This window comes from Callithrix jacchus, chromosome 8 (genome assembly GCF_049354715.1).
Source record: "Callithrix jacchus isolate 240 chromosome 8, calJac240_pri, whole genome shotgun sequence".
NCBI lineage: Eukaryota > Metazoa > Chordata > Mammalia > Primates > Cebidae > Callithrix > Callithrix jacchus.
The window spans coordinates 70,479,873-70,493,892 of record NC_133509.1 but is presented as its reverse complement, the minus strand read 5'-3'; the positions used below and the strand labels follow the sequence as shown (position 1 = coordinate 70,493,892).

General features: G+C 40.3%; 1 pseudogene across 1 annotated transcript in view; it reads right to left on the bottom strand.

Moving 5' to 3' along the window:
• Positions 1–14,020, bottom strand: part of LOC100409645 (RNA-binding protein EWS pseudogene) — a 49,622-nt pseudogene that overhangs the window by 13,862 nt on the left and 21,740 nt on the right. The gene's annotated exons all lie outside the window — the stretch shown is intronic.

The window sequence follows — 14,020 nt, the reverse complement described above, 5'->3', positions numbered from 1 at the left end:
CTCTAAAAAATAATAATAATACATAAAAAGTGACCAATACAATTATTTTAGATTCTATGTCAGCCACCATGTAAGTGGGGCTGAAATTAGAGGCAATTAACCAGATATAAACTGACATAGAAGACACTGTAACAGAGGCTGATTTCACTCTTTAGGATTGAAATGCACTGGTTAGAAAAGTTGTGACACAATCTTTGAGAACTCAGTCGCTTGGCTAAACTGTTTTTTTAACTCAACGGTAATAACCAGAGTGGGGAAAACCCTCCCAAACTTTCAATATCCCTCAAAGATGAATTTCATGAAGAATCTCTGTACCCAGAATTTCCAAGGCTCCCAAACATTTTTTGGGAAAAAATCTCTGTTTTTCCAGAGATATTTTTGTATCCTTTGAAAAAATGCCATGTTATTTGCATCAAAGGGAAAAGCATATTTAATGATATCACAGGAAACAAACCTGCAGTTTCTTTCTAAAAGCCTCCTATTAACATAGGATTATATTTCATGATACTGCCAAGAACCGAATCAGCCTAGATACCACCTCAAGATGCTTGCTTGTTAGAATTGTGTGACATGCACACTGCCTGCTAAGGATTTGCAAGGAGAGAAGTCAAAGGATAATGAGACAATTTCAGATGTTTTCACATTCTGTCAAAGTTAACATTGGGCCAGGTGCAGTGGCTCACGCCTGTAACACCAGCACTTTGGGAGGCCAAGGCAGATGGATCATTTGAGGTCAGGAGTTCAAGACCAGCCTTGCCAACATAGTAAAACACCATCTCTAATAAAAATACAATAAATTATCTGGGTGTGGTGGTACACACTTGTAATTTCAACTACTTGGGAGGCTAAGGTGGAAGGATCGCTTGAACCCAGGAAGTGGAGGTTGCAATGAGCCGAAATGGCGCCACTGCACTCCAGCCTGGGCAACAGAGTGAGACTTTGTCTCAAAAAAAAAAAAATGAACATTGGAAAGTGTTTATCACTATTATTTATGCAACACTGAAAGAAAAAAGAGATTTTGAAATGTGTTGCTGGTCTCAAACACTTCATTAGTACTCTTTGAGTAATAACCAAAAGATAATAGCATCCTATCACTGAAAGGAAATCACTGGGGGAAAATGGTTTTATGACCTTGACCTTTTGTGCCTTCCTCAACTAATATCTTACATATAAAAATTAGCTCAAAAAACTATTCTGGGGATTCTTCATTCCTATCACAACCCATTAATATTTGAACAAGGAAGAATGAATACACATCTTCAGAAAAATAAAGCCTTTATTGAGATATAATATATAATAAATTGATTATTTACAAGTATAAAATTGGTGAATTTTGACATATGTGTATAGCCATGCAATCATCACCACAATCTTTCCTCATTCCCTTTTGTAGGCCCTTCTCCTGCCTCTCCTCAGCCCTCCTTCCCCCAATCCTAGGTAACCACTGATCTACATCGTGTCACTTCAGTTTGCATTTTCTAGAATATAGGTATAACTATATTCTAGATATATATATATATACCTAGAAAAAGGTATATATTTTTTAGAATATAAAAGTATAACTTGTGGTTGCTTTTTTCACTTAGCAAAATTATTTTGAGATTCGTCCATGTTGTTGCATGCATCATTTCTTTTTATTTCTGGGTAGTATTCCACTGCATGGATATTCGCCTTTTGATGGATGTCTGGGCTGTTTCCACCTTTTGGGGTCTCACAAATAAAGTTGCTGAGAACATTCATACACAAGTCTATGTATACACATAAGCATTTGTTACTCTTGTGTAAATATCTAGAAACAAAATGTCTCAGCCATATGGTAGAAGTACATTCCACATTTTCAGAAACTGCCATACTGTTTCCCAAGTAGTTGTACCAGTTTACGTTTTCATTTTATATATGAGAGTTCTAGTTCTTCCAGAGCCTCATCAGCTCTTGATATGGGTCAGTCTTTATAATTTTTTTTTTTTTTTTTTGAGACAGAGTCTGGCTCTGTCACCAGGCACCAGGCTGGAGTGCAGTGACGCGATCTCAGCTCACTGCAACCTCCGCCTTCCGGGTTCAAGCAATTATCCTGTCTCAGCCTCCCGGGTAGCTGGGACTACAGGCACACGCCACTAGGCCCAGCTAATTTTTTTGTATTTTAAGTAGAAACGGGGTTTCACCATGTTGGCCAGGATGGTCTCGATCTCTTGACCTTGTGATCTGCCCGCCTCAACCTCCCAAGGTGCTGGGATTACAGGCTGAAGTCACCATGCCCAGCCAGTCTTTATAATTTTAACCATTCCAAAAGGTGTAGGGTAATATCTTATTGTGGTTTTCATTTGCGTTTGTTAATTACTAATGACATTGAGCATCTTTTCATGTATTTACGTGCCATCTGTATATATATTTTTGGTAATGTCTCTGATCAGATCTTCTGCCTATTTTTAAATTGAACTGTTTATCCTTTATCAGATGTATTATTCCCCCAGCCTGTAGCTTGTCTTCTCATAATCTCACAGTGTTTCTGAAGAGCAGAAGTTTTAAATTTTGATGAAGTCCAATTTAGCAGGTTTTTCTTTTGTAGATTGTGCTTTTGTTGTTGTATCTAAGAAATCTTTGCCTAAACCATGGTCACAAAAACTTTCTCGTATATTTTCCTAGCAGTTTAAATTTTGGGTTTTACATTAGATCTTTAATCCATCTTTATTTAATTTTTATATACAAGGTATTGATCAAACTTCATTTTTTGCATATAGATATCTAATTTTCCCAGAAACAAAAAGACTTTTTTTTTTTTTTTTTTTTGAGACAGAGTTTCGCTCTTGTTACCCAGGCTGGAGTGCAATGGCGCGATCTCAGCTCACCGTAGTCTCCGCCTCCTGGGTTCAGGCAATTCTCCTGCCTCAGCCTCCTGAGTAGCTGGGATTACAGGCACGTGCCACCATGCCCAGCTCATTTTTTGTATTTTTAGTAGAGATGGGGTTTCACCATGTTGACCAGGATGGTCTTGATCTCTTGACCTCATGATCCACCCGCCTCAGCCTCCCAAAATGCTGGGATTACAGGCATGAGCCACTGTGCCCGGCCAACAAAAATACTTTTTTCTCCACTGATTTTTCTCAAAAAAATCATAAGGCTTTATAATAAGCTTTGAACAAAGTTCAAGGTAGCCCATGGCTTTGATTTTTCTCTAAAATTGTTTTAGCTATTCTATATCCTTTGATTTCCATATGAAACTAAAGATTAACTTGTTAATTTTATAGAAAGATATACTGAGATTTTCATGGCAACTGCATTGAATCAAAAATCAATTTGGGGAGATGTGATATTGTAGTGTGACAGGTACCCCAACACTACAGGCTACTTAAGGGTGTATATCTGCTGCTTGAACCCTGAAAGCTGGGCAGTGAGTCAAGTCCATGGTGGCCCATCAAGGAGCAGGTGTACACTAAAGGACAAATGATAGGCTATTTACCTTAATCTGGCTTCATTTATATCAAGGAAAGGCTTTAATAATGCTATCTGTTAATCCAACTAAATTCTATATTCTAGATTCTATCAGGATTATAGAATTAGATTGGGCTTTTAAAGCTCCTTTCTTCTGAGGAACTCAGAGTACTTGTGTTTACAATATGGCTTTAAATGGTCACAGTGGTCCCCAAAATTTTATCAAGGTAATAAATATTTCTAAACAAAGCCAATCCCCTGCCCCACTCCCAAGTGCTAACACTGGTTGGAATCAGGAAATTTTTTTGTTTTCTAACGAAAGAAATCCTGAGGATATTTTTAAGTAACTAAAGATTAAATGTTAGAAGAGGGCATTCAGCTGTGTAGACACAAAACAACTGAATTTTGGCACAGCAAATTCATAATTTTCAGATAATTTGAGGCAAATTGTTCCTATGAAAAAAATTTAACTTTAAAAAATTACATGTCATATATGTTCATTTTCAAAAATCAGAAAATGAAATTAAGGAAGAGAATATTAACCCAAAACCCCACTGTCAAAAATTACCTCCATTAACATGTTGTGTACATATACTGAGCTCCATATTTTCTGTTTGTCCCTTTAGTGCTACTTCCAATCCTCTCTACCCTGCTCTGTGCCTTGGAAGACTAATTATATGGCTGCATCGAAGAATCCCTTTGAGGTCTGACTTCTCGTAGAGTTTAGTCAATGAGGAACACCAGAGAGAGAGAAGGGAGGAGAAGGAGAGAGAGGCCAAGGTTCCCAGCAACCACATTGTAGAGTTGCTGTGAGAGGGCTACATCCTTTTACAAAAGGTCCCAAGTCCTGTCAAAAGGCCCTCCTGCACATAACTCTTCCTGCTTAATTCCTCTGGCTCCTTCAGACAGGCACAGACATGGTAAGAAGTAAGAATATCCTATCCCCCACACTCTGACAAACTCCAGGTTCTCTACTATTCCTTATTGTTTCTCTATATTCTGCCTATACCTTATAAATAGTCCCTATATTGAACCCTGGTCAAGTTATTCAATTTAAGTATGCCGCCTGTATTCTGCTGCTACCTTCGCTACTACCTCTATTCAGATTTGTTACTGTATACACAAATACAAACACACACACACACACACCTCACATTCATTTTTTTTAACAAAATACTTGTAAAATATGCCAGTTATTGTATAGCTATATAAAAATCTAAACAAATTAATATAGTAGAAATTTAAATTATTTACTTTTTCTATTCTAAATAATTATGCAATGAATATCTATGTACTTATACATATACCTTTGCCCTCTTGTCTATGTTAGTGCCATAGAATACATTCTTAGCAGCAGTATTTCTGAGACAAAGGACATGTGAATATTTAAGGCTTTGGATATTGCCGGTAGTCTTCCATACAGGCCATAATGAAATTCACTTCCCCATGAAGTATACAAGAATGTCCAAATGCCCATCCCTTCACTAACCCTCTATATTAGTCCATTCTCATGCTGCTAATAAAGACACACTGAAGACTGGGCAATTTATGAAGGAAAGAGGTTTAATTAACTCAGTTCTACAGGGCTGGGGAGGCATCAGGAAACTTACAATCATGGCGGAAGAGAAAGCAAGCATGTCCTTCTTCACAAAGCAGAAGAAACTTACAATCATGGCGGAAGAGGAAGCAAGCATGTCCTTCTTCACAAAGCAGAAGAAGAAGTGCTGAGCAAAAGAGGGAAAAGCCCCTTATAAAACCATCAGGTCTTGGCTGGGCGCAGTGGCTCATGCCTGTAATCTCAGCACTTTGGAAAGCCCAGTCAAGTGGATCACCTAAGGTCAGCAGTTCAAAACCAGCCTGGCTAACATGGTGAAACCCTGTCTCTACTAAACACACACACACACACACACACATTAGCCAGGCATGGTGATGCACACCTGTAGTCCCAACTAGTAAGGAGGCTGAGGAAGGAGAATCGCTTGAACCTGGGAGGTAGAGGTTACAGTGAACCAAGATTGCACCACTGCACTCCAGCGGGGGTGACAGAGTGAGACTCTATCTCAAAAACAAAACAAACAACAAAAAGTCAGGTCTCATGAGAACTCACTCTATCATGAGAACAACAGCATGGGAGTAACCACTCCCACGATTCAACTACTCCCACCAGATCCCTCCCATGACCTTTGGGGATTATGGAAACTACAATTCAAGGTAAGATTTCAGTGGGGACACTGCCAAACCATATCACCCTCCACCAAAAGATTTTTGCAGAAAGAAAAATTAACTGTCAGTTCTATTGTATTCACACCACTTAGCACTGTATGCTAAAGCTCTATCTCAAGTCACCAAGTTGCTAGTTGAAAAACATCAAAAGTCAACTCTTAATGCCAATTTCAGATATCACAAGATAGATATCCTTATCTCAAGAGCCCCCCAATAAGTACAGCCTTTTCACTCATAAAATATAATGTGTAAAAATGTTGATTTTTTTAGGGGTGGAAAAACACATACATGTAAGTCCTAAACTAAAAGAAACTAGGGTGGAGAGGACTCAAGATGGCGCTGTGAGAACAACCCAGGATTGGAGCTCTCGTTGAATCCACAAAGAGGTGAGTCCGAGCTGCATTTTTAGACTGATCTTTGTTGCCCACAGAACGGGGAAACTCCCAAGTATAGAAAAGACACGGGACGCCAGGCAGTAAGTCTGCCTGGTGAAGCCGGCAGCCGGGGTGGCGGCGGCCGGCCCTACCCAGCAATTCCCACAGGGCGCGCTTGTCCGGGTGCCCTGTTGAACCGGCAACCTGAGACTTGAGAGGGCTGGACTTGAGACTGAACGAGACTTGGACAGTAGGCCAGCCCAGGGGATTGCAGGGACAGAGCGTTCGGGATACCCAGTGGGACGAACAAAACCGCGATTTCAAACTATCCCGAGCAGACGGTCCGAGATGCTCTGTGGGGGAGGGGCGTCCACCACTACCTAGGCAACCCGCCCCAACTGAGATACACGCCCACTGCTGACGCAGCCAGCCATTGCCAAGGCAACCCGTCCCTACTGAGATACACGCCCACTGCAGACGCAGCCTCCCGTTGCCGAGGCAACCCGTCCCTACTGAGATACACACCCACTGCTGACGCAGCCTCCTGTTGCCGAGGCAACCCGTCCCTACTGAGATACACGCCCACTGCGGACGCAGCCTCCCGTTGCCGAGGCAACCCGTCCCTACTGAGATACACGCCCACTGCTGACGCAGCCTCCCATTGCCAAGGCAACCCGTCCCTACTGAGATACACGCCCACTGCTGACGCAGCCTGCCACTGCCGAGGCAACACGCTACAACGAAGAGACTCCGCCGCAGGGCGTGGCAGAGACCACAGCAGAGCCTGCAGGAACAGGGCTAATCACACAACAGCAGGGCGGAGTCTTGGCAGGCAAACAGTGGCTAGTCTGCCTCCTAGCTGGGCAGGACACCTCAAAGAACATCGAAAAATAAAGCCCAAAACCCCCAACACAGAGCATTTGAGAAAAAAAAGGGTTTTTTTAATGAGCTCTGTTGCAGCAGAATCAAACATAGCAGCCTAACAGCCCTGAATGAACAACAGAGCTCACAGCTCAGAAATTGAGCTCCAAAAAAGTACAGACTGTCTCCTCAAGCAGCTCCCTGACCCCTCTATATCCAAAAGACTGACATTTGGCAGGCATCATCCTGGGACAAAGACAGCAGAAAAAGAAACGGGTAGCATCCCTTGCTGTGCCACAGCTGCTAGAGGTGCACCCCAGACAAGCAGGGCCTAGAGTGGACCTCAGCAGTCGTAGAGCGAAGGGGCTAGGCTGGTAGAAGGAAAACCAAGTAACAGAAATACTTCATCATCAACAATCTGGGGGTCCAATCAGAGACCCAATCGAAAAGTCAGCAACTAGGCAGACAACAAGCGGATAAACTCACAAAGATGGGGAGAAACCAGCAAAAAAAGGAGGAAAACACCTGAAACCAGAACACCTCGCCTCCTAGAAAGGACCAAAACTCCTCACCAGCAAGGGAACAAAGCTGGACGGAGAATGACTGTGACGAAATGATGGAATTAGACTTCAGAAGGTGGATAATGAGAAACTTTTGTGAGCTAAAAGAACATGTATTAAATCAATGCAAAGAAACTAAGGAACTTAAAAAAAGATATGAGGAAATGATAACAAGAATGGATAACTTAGAGAGGAATATGAATGAATTAAAGGAGCTGAAAAACACAATACGAGAACTTCGTGAAGCATGCACAAGTTTCAATAGCTGAATTGACCAAGCAGAAGAAAGAATATCTGAAGTCGAAGACCAACTCAATGAAATTAAACGAGAAACCAAGATTAGAGAAAAAAGCGCAAAAAGGAATCAACAAAGTCTCCAAGAAATGTGGGACTATGTGAAAAGACCTAACCTACGTTTGATAGGTGTACCAGAAGGGGACGAAGAGAATGAATCCAAGCTGGAAAATACTCTTCAGGACATCATCCAGGAAAACTTCCCCCACCTAGCAACACAGGACAACACTCAAATGCAGGAAATACAGAGAACACCACAAAGATATTCTGCAACAAGAGCAACCCCAAGGCACATAATCGTCAGATTCAACAAGGTTGAAATAAAGGAGAAAATACTAAGGGCAGCCAGAGAGAAAGGTCGAGTTACCCACAAAGGGAAGCCCATCAGACTCACAGCAGATCTCTCGGCAGAAACACTACAAGCCAGAAGAGAGTGGGGGCCAATATTCAACATTCTTAAAGAAAAGAACTTTCAACCCAGAATTTCATATCCAGCCAAACTGAGCTTCAAAAGTGAAGGAAAAATAAAATCCTTTGCGAACAAGCAAGTACTCAGAGATTTTGTCACCACCAGGCCTGCTTTACAAGAGCTCCTAAAAGAGGCACTAAACATAGAAAGGAACAACCAGTACCAGCCATTCCAAAATCACACTAAATGCTAAAGAGCGTCAACATAATGAAGAATCTACAACAACTAACAGGCAAAACAGCCACTTAGCATCAAAATGGCAGTATCAAATTCACACATAACAATATTAACCCTAAATGTAAATGGACTAAATGCACCAATCAAAAGACACAGACTGGCAAATGGGATAAAAATCCAAAACCCATCAGTGTGCTGTATCCAGGAAACCCATCTCACATGCAAGGATACACAAAGGCTCAAAATAAAGGGATGGAGGAAGATTTACCAAGCAAATGGAGAGCAAAAAAAAGCAGGAGTTGCAATTCTCATCTCTGATGAAATAGACTTTAAAGCAACAAAGATCAAAAGAGACAAAGAAGGACATTACATAATGGTAAAAGGATCGATAAAACAAGAAGAGCTAACGATCCTAAACATATATGGACCCAATGCAGGAGCACCCAGATACATAAGGCAAGTTCTTAATGACTTACAAAGAGACTTAGACTCCCACACAATAATAGTGGGAGACTTTAACACTCCACTGTCAATATTAGACAGATCAACCAGACAGAAAATCAACAAGGATATCCAGGGCTTGAACTCAGACCTGGAGCAAGCAAACCTGATAGACATTTACAGAACTCTCCACCCCAAATCCACACAATATACATTCTTCTCAGCACCACATCACACCTACTCTAAAATTGACCACATAATTGGAAGTAAAGCACTGCTCAACAAATGCAAAACAACTGAAATCATAACAAACAGCCTCTCAGACCATAGTGCAATCAAGTTAGAACTCAGAATACAGAAACCAACCCAGAACCGCACAGCTTCATGGAAACTGAACAACTGGCTCTTGAATGTTGACTGGGTAAACAATGAAATGAAGTCAGAAATAAAGAAGTTCTTCGAAACCAATGAGAACGAAGACACAACATGCCAGAACCTCTGGGACACATTTAAAGCAGTCTCTAGAGGAAAGTATATAGCAATAAGTGCCCATATGAGGAGAATGGAGAGATCCAGAATTGACACCCTATCCTCAAAATTGAAAGAGCTAGAGGAGCAAGATCAAAAAAACTCAAAACCCAGCAGAAGACAAGAAATAACTAAGATCAGAGCTGAACTGAAGGAGATTGAGACACGAAAAACCCTCCAAAAAATCAATAAATCCAAGAGCTGGTTTTTTGAAAAGATCAACAAAATAGACAGACCACTAGCCAGATTGATTAAAAAGAAAAGAGAGAACAACCAAATAGATTCAATAAAAACGATAAAGGGGAAATCACCACAGATTCCACAGAAATTCAAACCAATCAGAGAATATTACTAACAACTCTATGCACATAAACTAGTAAACATGGAAGATATGGAAAAATTCCTGGACTCCTGCATCCTCCCAAGCCTAAACCAGGAGGAAGCTGAAACTATGAATAGACCAATAACAAGGTCAGAAGTCGAGGCAGCAATTAAGAGCCTACCACACAAAAAAAGCCCAGGTCCAGACGGGTTCACAGCCGAATTCTACCAGACACACAAAGAGGAGCTGGTACCATTCCTTCTAAAACTATTTCAAACAATCCAAAAATGGGAATACTTCCCAAATCATTTTATGAGACCAACATCATTCTGATACCAAAACCCGGCAGAGACCCAACAAGAAAAGAAAACTTCAGGCCAATATCCATGATGAACACAGATGCAAAAATCTTCAATAAAATATTGGCAAGCCGAATGCAACAGCAAATCAAAAAACTTATTCACCATGATCAAGTAGGATTTATCCAGGGGATGCAAGGCTGGTTCAACATACGCAAATCTATAAACGTAATTCACCACATAAACAGAACCAAAAACAAAAACCACATGATTATCTCAATTGACGCAGAGAAGGCATTTGACAAAATTCAATAGCCCTTTATGCTAAAAACCCTCAATAAACTCGGTATCGATGGAACGTATCTCAAAGTAATAAAAGCTATTTATGACAAACCAACAGCCAATATCATACTGAATGGGCAAAAACTGGAAGCATTCCCTTTGAAATCTGGCACTAGACAAGGATGCCCTCTTTCACCACTCCTATTCAATATAGTTCTGGAAGTTCTAGCCAGAGCAATCAGGCAAGAAAAAGAAATAAAGGGTATTCAAATAGGAAAGGTGGAAGCAAAATTGTCTCTATTTGCAGACGACATGATAGTATACCTAGAAGACCCCATCACCTCAGCCCAAAAACTCCTGAAACTGATAAGCAACTTCAGCAAAGTCTCAGGATATAAAATCAATGTGCAAAAATCACAAGCATTCATCTACACCAATAACAGACTTAAAGAAAGCCAAATCAAGAACGAACTGCCATTCACAATTGCTACAAAAAGAATAAAATACCTTGGAATACAACTCACAAGGAACGTAAGGGACCTCTTCAAGGAGAACTACAAACCACTGCTCAACGAAATCAGAGAGGACACAAACAGATGGAGAAACATTCCATGTTCATGGTTAGGAAGAATTAACATCGTGAAAATGGCTATACTGCCCAAAGTAATTTACAGAATCAACTCTATCCCCATCAAGCTACCATTGACTTTCTTCACAGAACTGGAAAAAACCACCATGAACTTCATACGGAATCAAAAGAGAGCCCGCATAGCCAAGTCAATTCTAAGCAAAAAGAACACAGCGGGGGGCATCACACTACCGGATTTCAAACTATACTACAAGGCTACAGTAATCAAAACAGCATGGTACTGGTACCAAAACAGAGATATAGACCAATGGAACAAAACAGAGGCACCGGAGGCAACACAACATATCTACAACTATACAATCTTTGATAAACCTGACAAAAACAAGCAAGGGGGAAAGGATTCCCTGTTTAACAAATGGTGTTGGGAAAACTGACTAGCCATGTGCAGAAAGCAGAAACTGGACCCCTTCCTGACACCTTATACTAAAATTAACTCCAGATGGATTAAAGACTTAAACATAAGACCTGGCACCATAAAAACCCTAGAAGGAAATCTAGGCAAAACTATCCAGGACATAGGAGTAGGCCAGGACTTCATGAACAAAACACCAAAAGCATTGGCAACAAAAGCCAAAATAGACAAATGGGACCTAATCAAACTCCACAGCTTCTGCACGGCAAAAGAAACAGTCACTAGAGTGGATCGGCAACCAACAGAATGGGAAAAAATCTTTGCAGTTTACCCATCTGACAAAGGGCTGATATCCAGAATTTACAAAGAATTCAAACGGATTTACAGGAAAAAAACAAACAAGCCCATTCAAAAGTGGGCAAAGGATATGAACAGACACTTTACGAAAGAAGACATATATGAGGCCAACAATCATATGAAAAAATGCTCATGGTCACTGGTCATCAGAGAGATGCAAATCAAAACCACACTGAGATACCATCTCACGCCAGTTAGAATGGCGATCATTAAAAAATCTGGAGACAACAGATGCTGGAGAGGATGTGGAGAAAAAGGAACACTTTTACACTGTTGGTGGGAGTGTAAATTAGTTCAACCATTGTGGAAGACAGTGTGGCGATTCCTTGAGGCCTTAGAAATAGAAATTCCATTTGACCCAGCAATCCCATTACTGGGTATATATCCAAAAGACTATAAATCGTTCTACTATAAGGACACATGTACACGAATGTTCATTGCAGCACTGTTTACAATAGCAAAGACCTGGAATCAACCAAAATGCCCATTGATAATAGACTGGATTGGAAAAATGTGGCACATATACACCATGGAATATTATGCAGCAATCAGAAATGATGAGTTTGTGTCATTTGTAGGGACATGGATGAATCTGGAGAACGTCATCCTCAGCAAACTGACACAAGAACAGAAAATGAAACACCGCATATTCTCACTCATAGGCGGGTGATGAAAATGAGAACACATGGACACAGAAAGGGGAGTACTAAACACTGGGGTCTATTGGGGGGAAAAGGGGAGGGCCACTGGGAGGGGGAGGTGGGGAGGGATAGCCTGGGGAGAAATGCCAAATGTGGGTGAAGGGGAGAAGGTAAGAAAAGCACACTGCCATGTGTGTTCCTACGCAACTGTCTTGCATGCTCTGCTCATGTACCCCAAAACCTAAAATCCAATAAAAATTTAAAAAAAAAAAAAAAAGAAACTAGGGTGAATCTAATTAAATCCCTAGTTTCTTTTATAACATTTAAAATAAAATTATCACACAATAACATTTAAGTCAATCCCATACAAATGAATTGAATCCCATGTTGTAGAAAACATTCAAGTAAACTGCTATGGAAGATACAGGGATCAGTGAAATGTGTTCTTCTCCACTAGGGTCTACTATCTAATGCAGTAAACAGACACACAGAGGAGCAATGCTAAAAGATATCTTAAAAACAGTAGAATTGACAAATAAATCTAAAATCTGGTTGTCCGAGTAGGGAAAATGAAAATATATCTTAAACAAACCTCTAGCTAATCAAGAAAAACACATATACATATAAAGTAATGCATGAAATGGAAGCTATACTCAGAGATATAGCAGGGTTTTCTTTAAAAAATACTATCAGCAACTCTGTTAAAACTTTAAATATTCTATAATATATAGAACTTTCTGAAAAAACTTGAATCGAACATACCCATTAGATCAAAAACTATGGGGAAAAAATGGAAAAGTTATTAAGGCAGAACAGACTACATATTAAAAGCAGAGCCTTGACAAAAGCTTGTGAGCAGCCCCAGAAGAGTCCCAGAGCTGTGGTGCCTGGGTTACTGCCTGGTTCTCCAAGAGGTCCGAACACTCTGCAAAGCAAGTCCAGATCTGATTATCAGAATGAGCCTCCAGGTCCCACAGAGACTCGTGGAGCTGGCAGCACAGAGCCTGCTGAGGGACCCATACTCAGACACCTCCACTGTGGATGAGCTGCCCGGGGAGGTCTTCCCTCTGATGTTCATGGAGGCCTTCGACAGCAGATGCTATGAGATTCTAAAGTATTGTGATACTTTCTTCTGGCCTCCATGGTTTCTAATGAGAAATTTGCTGTTATTCTAATTGTTTTCCCTTACCCCAATAAGTAAGTTATCATTTTTCCTCTGAATACTTTTAAGACTTTTTATTTGTCTTCAGCTTTCAGAAATTTAATTATAATGTATCTTGACATGGATTTCTTTGGATCCAACCTGTCTGGATACCAGTTTCTTGCATTTGTAGATTTAGGTCTCTTGCCAATTTGGTGGGTGTTTTTGGCCATTATTTCTTTAAGTACTTGTTCAGCCCAGCCTCTTGTCTTTCCTCCTTCTGTGACTCTCTTAAGAGGATGAAAGACAACCTACAGAGTGGTAGAAAGTATTTGCAAACCACATATATGACAAGGGATAAGTTAATAACTAGAATATATAAAGAAATCTCAAAATTCAACAGTAAAGAAAAAAGCAATTGGATTAGTGAACGGGCAAAACACATGAAGAGACATTTTACAGATCTTAAATAAATGAAATTATTTTTCAGTATCATCAGTCATTTAGGGAAATGTAAATTAAAATCAAAATTAAATATTATTACATGTCTAAAATAACAATAGAAACAACATCAAGTAGCATATGGAGAAACTGATCACAGATACATTGCTGGTGAGAATG